Raw genomic sequence first — 10,832 nt, 5'->3', positions numbered from 1 at the left:
GATTTCTAGCATGCAACTATCAAGAGATCTAACTCAAAGTGAGAACCATTTTCCCCAATCACTTCACACTCAATGAGAATTAGCTGCACTAGCAAGTGAAGAGGCCAATATAAAGGCCAAATTGATGTAGATACAGTCCTTCATTACCCCACATTTGGAGGTCCTCCACAAAGAGAAAGCCTATGCAAAGAATGTTCTCAAGAAAGATCCTAATATTTCTACACTTGATGGGCTTGTACATCTTGCTATAAAGACTGCCATTCTACATAATTCACTTGAAATTTCTTTGGAGAATTGGGATGCAACTCTCAAGATGATCATGGAGGTAAATAATACATTTTTGGCTAAATATGATATTACTCCTTAAAACCTTTGACATAAGTGTCAAAAAGGGGGAGAAATAACAATAAGGGAGATAAGATATATACATATATGTTTTGGGGGAGAAATAATAAGGAAGATATAACTAAGGGTGAGAATACTAAGAATTTTGATTATATTCTTTCAAGGAATAAAGGGGGGAAAATTGTAGATAGCCAAAAGATAGAACAACTTAGCACACAAGTACAAATTACAAAAATAGTGCAACGACAAAGAGTATCAGGTACATTAGCACAAGAATTTTGGCTACAAGAATAGACAAGACACAATCAGCTCAGGAGACAATTGAGTGTCAACACACTTAACCACTTTCTACATAGAAGATGAGTACAATAAAATAATTTCCAAGCTAGATAGAACTACAATAGGTGTTGGGTGATCTTTAGGTATCAAGCAATCTTCAAGTGCCGAGTGAAGATCAAGTGTTGAGTGACTTTAGGTGCCAAGTGAACAATAGATGCTAAGTGATATATAGGTATCAAGTCATAGTTGATATTGAGTAAGTCAGAATGCAACATGTGTTGAGTGAACTAGAAACATACATGTGTCGAGAAAGACAAAATGTAATAGGTGCTAAGCAAACCAGGATAATATATGTGCCAAGCACTAGTAATCCAGTATGTGCCAAGTAACATAGAATTAGCATATGAGTTTTTTGCTCACAAACTCAAATGTAAACCATTTTTTTAGCTGATATAGAAGGATCTCAAAGGATAATAAGGATAAGAATGAATATTTTATATTTCCTAGGCAATCAATGTGTAGCCAATAAGAAAAATGGAGAAGGCATGCAACCAATTATAAAAGTGCAAGGAATGAGTAGGAATTAAAGATTCAATATGGATCATAGATCCATACCTAACTCTAAGTCTTCATAATCTTTAAAAGGAGGATGAAAGCCCTATTGTATGTGTGGATAAGAGTAGTGTATGGGAAAACTATAGTGAAATTCAGTGGGAAGTGTGAAAGACTTAGAGGAATAGAGCGGCAATTACACATTTAGTTGATCAGAATAGAACAAGGGCTATGATCAGATATCAAATCAAGCAAAGATCACACCAAAATGAGTAGATCAAGTGCCTAAAATCAGAAATTGAAGATTGTAAGAAATTAGGTCAAAGATTTCTAATACTCTCAAGCAATTGTATTAGATAGTGAAAATCCTATGTTGATAGGTTAGCTTAACAACTATTTTGTAGATCTTTTGAAGAGGTGACTAAATCATTTAATAGGGTGATAGTGACACTTCATGTAAAGTATTTTAAATCCTTTAACCATGTCACTATTGACACAATGTAAAGCCTTAAATAGGTAGGCCTTTAACAGGATAGACCATCAAAAGTGGTCAAACAATTATTGTTGTAGTGATTTTGTGGGTATCATCCCCACCCTAGTTTTACCTTCTTATTCCTAGAGAGTTTCTGGGTTACCAAAATTTGGTGTTATGTGTTGTTGATGCATGTGTTTATGCTTATTTGATATGTTTACATGCATGCAGTTTACTTTTAGTTAAAAGTTTTAATGGATAAAATGTATTACTTCTTATTCACACCCCCCCCCCCCCCCAAACCCATCAAAAATACTCTTCCAATTTGAATATTCCAACACAACTTTATAATTTTGTGAATTGGATTGCTATATATGTAATTTATTGTATCATATCCATGTATGATGATTAAAAAAAAAAGGAAATTGTGCAAAAAGAAAAAGGAAGCATGAAATGGTAAGAAGAATGCAAATGTGAATTAGCGGCAAAGTAAATTGTAAGGCCATATCAGCAAAAAGGAGTAGTAGAGTCATACCTATCACCTAAAGGTGATCATTACTTCAAAGAATCTCTATCAAAAAATTAGTTGTATGTCAAAGATATACTATTTCATCCTAATAGGTGAACCAGTCCAAATCCTCTAACAAAGTAGACTTAACAGTCTTTTGTCAAATTTCTTTACCGAGTGCATACTTCATTGTATGTTTGTAAAACCTCTAACAAGGTGGACCTAACAGTCCTAACTACTTCTAATAGGCCAAATCATTAGAAGTGATCATTGTAAGCCTTAACCAACCAACTTTATGCTACAATATTGAAGTTTTGTGGGTATCATCCCCAGCCTAGTTTTGCTTTCTATTTGGAAGGTTTCTGGGTCACCAAATCATTCTGTTCAAGTGTCATAAAAAATTTATGTTTTCAGTTTCTCATGCATGTAGTTAGATCTAATTTAATGGATTAAATGGTAATTGAATTATTATAGTTATATCTAAACTTATAAAAGTTTCAAGGTTAATGATTCACCCCTCCCCTCTTAGTAACCTAGCATAGTCTTGAATATTTCCAACAATGATGATGAAATAAGACTCACAACCTCCTATATATACCTATTTATGCTTAGGTTGAATAGAAACAACCCTTCATAACACCTAGGCCAAACTATCCACCTAAATTATAATATAATAATGATAACATGACTTAATTAATGATTAAGATAGCTAGAAGTTGACTATTCATAACCCTATATACAATAATATTAAGGGCATAGCATGCCCCCTCTCTTGAAAGAAGCATTTTAATCAATGTTAACAAAGTGTGGATTCTTTTAAATGAATTCCTCATCCTCACATGTGGCCTCTTCAACTAGTAAATTTTTGCATAGGATGAGATATTGAGTCAAGGTTTTATTCCTTAGCTTCTTTTTGTGTGTTTGAAGAATGCACTCTAGTTCCAAAATTATTCTTCCTTCTTCATCAAGTTATGGTAGTACCATTTGAGTAGGAATATTTTACCCAATTACCTTCTTCAAACAAGAACCATGATAAGTTAGATGTATCTTTGTTGTTGATGGAAACTCAAGCTTGTAGGCAACACTACCAATCTTTTGCACAATTTGGTATGATCCATAATATCTTGGAGATAACTTATTATTCTTTTGTTGTTGCTTCATTCAGATTTGTTTATCAGGCTACAATCTCAAGAAGACACAATCCCCAACATCAAAATTTCTTTCACTACGATTTTGTTTTGCTTGTTGTTTCATCTGATTTTGTGCCATGACTAAATTCTCCTTGAGTCTTGAACAACTAACTATGTCCCCATCTGCAATCAAAACCTAAAACTTAGGGGTTGGATATAAATAATTTAGAAGATTTTCCCACTTTTTGTTGATAAAATTATGAGTACTACCTAAGTCGATCAACACTCTTACCTTCTGCTTCTTTAAGAAACCTACTACCTTGAGAGTTTGTGTTGCACTAAAACTCAAAAGTTCATGACAAGAAATGATTGGTTGAGAGCCATGTGATTCCTCACCTAACTCCCTATCCTCCTCTGATATGGGTTCATCCTCTTCTTCCTCACTTGGACCTTTAATATAGAACAATTTATTTTCACTACATTGATGTCCTCGATTATATTTTCTATCACAATTGAAACATAACCATTTTGCTATTTTCTCCTCCATTTTTTGTGGAGTCAAACTAGTAGGTTGAGAAAGATAAGGTGTTGAATATCCTTTGTCTCTTGTCACATTAGCCCCTACTTTCTAAAAATCAAGAACTTCTCCTCTACCTTGCATGCCAATATAAAAAACTCATTTTCTAAACTGGGACAAAACATGCGTACCTCATGTTCAATGTGATCCTTGAGACCACCCAAGAATAAATCATTCAAATTATCCTATGTAATTGTATCCACTCATCAGGATAGATTTTGGAATTGTTCAATATAATCCAAAACTAATGTTGCTTGTTGAAGCTTAGCAAGTTGGTTAAAGAAGTTTTTTGTCACACTATTGCTATATTGTGCTTGGAGTTCTTCTGCAAAAATTGACCATGATACAATGAGACCCTTTTTCCTAATATGAGTACAAAGCCAACAATACCAAATGAATTGATCTAGTTCTAGATATAAGGAAGCCATTGTAACCATTTGTCCATATGGGATTTGATGTATTTCAAAATAAATCTCCATTTGATTTATCCATGTTAGAGGATCCTTGCAATCAAATTTGCATGTATCCACCTTTGGAAAAACATTCCTAGATCCCATAGGATTAATAAAACTTGTGTCATCATTAGTTGACGTGAAGGTTTCACCTTGATTTCTTGAGAGCTCCTTCCTTGTTTCATTCATATAGGTGCTTAACATGCTTCGTATATCTGATATATCTCCTCATAGATCACACATATCCTTCTTAACCTTTTCCTTAAACTTAATAAGTTCCTCATTGGGCTTACTCTCCTTTGTTGCATCTAGATTAGAGGATTTTCCTGATGTGTTAGAATTATTTTTGCCTCTTGTTGGAGGCCCCATCATGATGGAAACCAATGTTTTCAGAAAAAAAATCTCCAAAAAATTAGCAAATTTTCTGCCTTGAGAGAGAATTTTCCTAACTTTACAATTTCTTTCTTATTTTTGTTTTTTAATTTCTCCAAGCTTTGAATTTAGGCTCCTCTACCATGTATTGAAAAATCCAATACAAGTTATACTCCAACTAAAAAAGATGTGAGAGTTATGAAGATCTCAAAAAATTGTCTAAAAATAGTAATTCTGCAATAATTTCCTCAAATATGCTTCAATTCCTCTAAATTTTGGATAATAAATTCTTTAATATGTTCTTCAAAGACCCTTTAAAAATATTTGAAAAATTCATTAGAATCTAAAAGTTATGCTCTTACCAAAATTGCCTCAAGGTTGAGAAAAAATCTTGCCACTATGGTGCCAAGATCATGCTCTAATACCACTTGTAATGAAATAACTTGCACAATAAAATAAATAATATGAAATATTATATTTATACTTGATAATAATTGAGAGTAATAGGCCACTTTGAGAGGGCAACCTCCAAATATCTCCAATGAGAACACACTTCAGAATATGATGATGAAATAAGACTCACAACCTCCTATATATACCTATTTATGCTTAAGTTGAATAGACACAACCCTTCATTACACCTAGGCCAACCTACCTACCTAAATTATAATATAATAATGATTAAATTACTTAATTAAGGATTAAGATAGCCACAATTTGACTATTCATAACCCTATATACAATAATATTAAGGGTGTAGCAATGTTTCTGAGGCCATGGCTAGAACTTTGACATTGATATTGGTTTAGTTTCTTGGTATTGAGTACATTGATCTTTTGATGGATATTTGATGATATTTCTATGTTGTATTTTTAGTTTCCATGGATTGATTGGTTACAGGTTCTCATGGATACTTAAAGACAATGGTGATGCCGATTTCTCTTGGATTAGAGAAGAATTTGTCAAGATAGTTATTTTGTTTCAGTAGGATGTCCAAGGGACATTCACCTGATATGGATTTGAGAGGATATTTTTCTTAGATTAGTCTTGGTTGGAGACTTGGATATCTTGATTATCATTCCCATTCCCCACTCTTGGTCTACTTGATGGTTTACTACTTGAGAGGTATAGCCCATTATTTCTCTCTGGTGCATTATATTTATGCTTTCATTTCATGGATATGAATCTTGAGCTATAGTACATGAATTAGTTCTAGAGGGTTCATTTTGAAGGTGGATTAGCATTGGTAATCTCCTTGTGCATATTTTATTGTTATGTTGGTTGATTTTTGGAGATGGTTTTATATTGGGCATATTCTTTAGATTAGGAATGGTTATTCCTTGATTTAGTAATGGTTTATGAGTTTTATCTTCTTGTGAGAGGCTTACATCCATGATGAGTTATATGGTATGTTCTAGGTTTCTTTGTGGCTTCTTTTTGGGGTTTTATAGAGGAGATCATACTTTCATAGTTTACATCTAAAGGTGTGTGTAGAAGGATATGATACAAGTTATGGTTTCCATGGTTTCTCTTTGGTCGTGGTTATCTTCTTGAATGTTCAGTTTCACTTATATTGGATTTAAGATTAGTTGAATATTATGATCATTGGTTTGTGTTCTTGTATGTCCCATGAGAAATGGCATGGTTATTACTTTATCTCTTTCCTTTTTTGGTTGTGAACTTAGGAAAATGTTGGAGAAATTTTATGAGAAATTTTCTTGCAAGTTATTGGTTTATGTATTGTGGATGTCCTTGATACTACATGGATTCACTAATTTTAGATGTTGCGAGTGGATTGGTTATAGATTTCACATTATCTTTTGTAGTAGGAGCTTCTTGGTATATATGTGGTAGATATTTCTCTTGAGGCTTGTGATTGTAGATTACAAATTGGATATGTTGATGAAGTGAGATTCACTTGGTATACCTTTGGAGGTATTCATAGTTGGATGGGTTTGACACTTGTTTTGTGTATTATTTCAGCTATGTATATTTGAAAACTACTAATACATGTTATTGCCTTTGGATTAGGTGTTTGTTCTTGGAATTTTAGTTGGTACACAATTTTATGATTCTTATATAATAGGTTGGGTGGCTTTCTCTTTGGATGGCTTCTATGTATGTCTAGTGGTAGTGGAATAATAGGAGGTGGGATCATTCATGTTTGAGAAGTTAGATACACTAATTTTTTTGTGGGTACTTGAATTGATCACTTTGTGTAATTTGATCCATGATGGTGGATGTTTTAGGAGGGATTGTTCCCTTGTTCATTTATGTGGGTACAAATTGACACTATGCAATGTATACAACAAGTGGGAGATTATTGAGATTATGTGTGTTTCACACTTTGCATAATATTGTATTATTATTTTTTACTATGTAATGTTTCACCTAAGCGCACCTAGATGGGCATGGAACATGGAAAGATTCCCATGGGCTAGACTTGATGAGTTGTATTATAACATTGTGATAATATTTGATGTAATTATTTAATATTTGGGAAAAGAATTAAATTCCCAATATCAAATGTGGGTTCAATGGATTAGGTAGCACATGGTTTATGTAATATCACTTGGTGGTTTCATGGGACTTGTTATTATAGAAGGAACCACAAGGGTAGTTGTACTGACAAGACAAAAAGCCAAAAAGGAAAGAGTTGAGCAAAACAAGGCTTGATAGGTTAGCCAAGGGAGTATTTGTGAAGGTTGGAAGCATGGAATCAGATGTGTTGATTCATGCTTGTTCACATGGAATTATTTGTGAAGTAGCCTTTTGGTGGTGGTCTACCTTTTTTCATGTCAAGTATGCAATAAACTAACGTTGGACACAAAATTTATGTTGAATTCACAACTTCCTGCATGAAGAAATAATCACAATGTTGGGCTTCTTATCTACAATAATATAAAAGGAAATGAAAACACAACACTATCTGTGAAATGCTTGACCAGAAGCAATATCAATAATACAACTTAGAAGAATGTCAAACACAATCTCCATGAGAGGGGCCAAAGAGGAAACTACATGACATGCACTAAATAGCATACACATGTGATCAACATAGTAAAACATATTTCTAAAAAGGAACAAATTTTATTTTTTAACATATTCTTTAGATGTTTTCCTTGTGGTATCATTCAATATTTGTTATATCTCATGTCTTGACACCTATTGAGATATTGTGTTGTATTTACTTTTCTACACATCTCCCAAGGGATTTACCATGCCTTTTTTTTCTTAACATTACTTTTATAAGGTCCTTTCAATGTGGTGCAACTTCATTCATGTAGCACAAATTTCATCCTTCTGAAACACACTCCATTTTCTCTCCTATTATTGTAAAAGGTCTACTTTAACTATTTTCTTCTAAATCTATTTGTCTTTTATTATATTTTAATAGTAGCTTATTTCAATAGAAAATATTTAATACATAGCATTATATAAGTGTCCCCTAAAATAAATGAGCAATGAATGTGATTTTTTGGAGTGCTTTCCAAGAATTTCTTGCCTCTAAATAATGTATACTAACATATTGTGAGTATGATCTTAAAATCATGCTTAATAACTCACAACATTATGTAGAAGATCACATGATTCAAGAACCTTATTTTGATGGTTCTAGTTTCTTTTTTCATGGTTTGAGTTCCTGTTGTTATTATTGATGGTGTTGTCAGAGCTCCTTTCATTGGTCCTTATGATGTCGTGTCCACTCTGCATGTTGGTGTTTCAATAAGGGATTTGTGTCTTCCTTTCTCATATCTTGCATGGAGGTTCCTCTTTCTCATATGGTTTTGGTCACAACTTCTAATCATGTGGTTGTCCATGTGCTCACTAAGATTTGAGCTCTATAAGCATATATATTCCATCTCTATGTTAGTATGTTGTGACAAGGCTTGTTGAACAAAACATAGATCAAACTATCATTCAATATAGTTTAATTGAAATGATCACAAAAATTAATCAAAATACAATACTCTTATTTCATTACTTAGCCAATGGAGAAAGTCATAACCCAAGGACTGAAAATGTCTAAATTATCATATGGAAAGGGCACAAATAGAATGTTGTGCATCTCTTCTTCAAGCTTATACATATATGTTGTACTGAAGTTAAATATCTCCTAGATATATTTATTTTTGATTTGTTCTTTTTTAGTTGTAACTGACTAATATAGATATGCATGTGGTCACAAAGATTACTTAGAACTCCACAAAAATTGTTATAAAATGAATTATTGTCACAAAAATTTGCACCCTAGTCCAAATTTTTTACCTAAGGAAAACTTTGTAAAACATGGAAACAACCTCCAAGTTGTGGGACTTCAACAATGAGGCTAAGTCTTTGGAGAAGGTTGGCTTCCTTTACTATCAAGATGCTTCTAGATGACACTTGGAGAGTAAAAGGAAAGGGGAATGTATAAAAGTGAACTACCTAATCTATTCTAAGTGATGAACCAAAAATAGGGTGTTCAGACCAATCTCTACCCATACATGTACAATAAAATTATCATAATAATCCAAAGATATATGGATTTAGGCTTGTTTTGATCTAATAGTGACATTTAGATCAGAAAACCAAATGAGTGACACAAGGGAGAAGAGATTCACTTCTTATCATTCATAGGCCAAAAGAGATACAAAAATGTAGGTTATAGATATCCACAGTACATTAAAGAGAGGTGAATAAAGCTTGCACAGTACATCGATGGTTGAAAGAGATAAGTTCAAGTGTCATATAATTTAGAGGCAAAAAGGGAATTTACTGTAGTATGCCAAAGAAATATTAGAGAAATAGAGAAGATCCAACCCTAAAAAAAATTACAAAATCTTCTTTTATAGTGTAATCATAAATTAGATAGCCTCCACTCTAAGATAAAACTCAAAAATTGCATTCAAATTTGTAGAGAATAATTACTATAAACTAGAAAAGATAGGATCATAGTGTAAATCTAGATGTAGGAAGATCACTTATCCACCAAACAATCTTTGAGAGGATAGGAATGAAGTTTATTAATCTTTTCACTAATTAGATGGATCAATAGGTGGCAATGGAGTGTTCTTCTACATTTATCAAACCTAGGGAATGATGAAAGTGGTTGTAGGAGATCAAAAAGATCAAATCTATCATCAAAGAGTTTCTTCCTCTATCATCAATTTTCCAAATCAAATAAAAAGCACAAGTAAACCATATTCAACTATCACTCTATACCTTTACTGCTACTTGATTGGTTAGGAACTCCTCTTTTTCCAGTTTTGGGTGAAGCTCCTTATGTATTTTTGGTCAACACTGAAATGCACAATCCTACACTTGTCAACTATGGTCAAAACCCTTCATGTCACCTTTTGTTCATAACCTTGACTTCTACAATCTTATTATCTCCTATACCTCACAACATTGATCCCATTCTTCATTCTCTTTATGATCCTTTGATAGAAATAAGACCTATGATCTCATGATAGAATGACTTCATGATAACACCCCTAGCATAAAGTTTTAGTACCATTATTCACCCCTTGTGATGTCACAAGATGGGTGATTTGACCTTCATGATCTTATGATCATAGTCCATCATAACATCGGTAGTCATTGCAATAACCCTTTTGATCCCGTGATTGCAATTTAACTATATTTTTTTGTGACATTAGGAGGAACCCTCACTTTTACTTATGACCTTATGATAAGGGAATACCATAATATTGGAACACTCAGTGTCCATCTAAAACTGGTCTCCACCCCTTTCTTACCTTTTGATCTTACAACTCTAAGATAATATGACCAACCTTCCCCTTCATAGCATCGACAACCTAGGAAGTCAACCACACAATCCTATGATTGTTAATTTTTGTGGCATCAAAACACATATCCATTTGGCTTGCAATCCTATGAGATCTTTGATATCATGACAGCCCAATGCTATGCCAATGCTCTACCTCATGTCCTTGAAGACATCCTTACAACACCTACAATCCCATGATCATTTATTGCCATGACATTGAGCAAGAATTTTCTTTGGTTTATGATCCTTTAACTATTTGTGATGTCACAATAACCCAACCACTCAACCAATAGGAGCCTCATAGCATCTTATCATTGCTTGATTTTCTATATGATCCTCTAATGAGCTATTGTAAGATCAAGACCATACCAT

This window comes from Cupressus sempervirens, chromosome 3 (genome assembly GCF_028749045.1).
Source record: "Cupressus sempervirens isolate cs-2001-9-10 chromosome 3, ASM2874904v1, whole genome shotgun sequence".
Taxonomy (NCBI): domain Eukaryota; kingdom Viridiplantae; phylum Streptophyta; class Pinopsida; order Cupressales; family Cupressaceae; genus Cupressus; species Cupressus sempervirens.
This window is presented reverse-complemented; position numbering follows the sequence as displayed.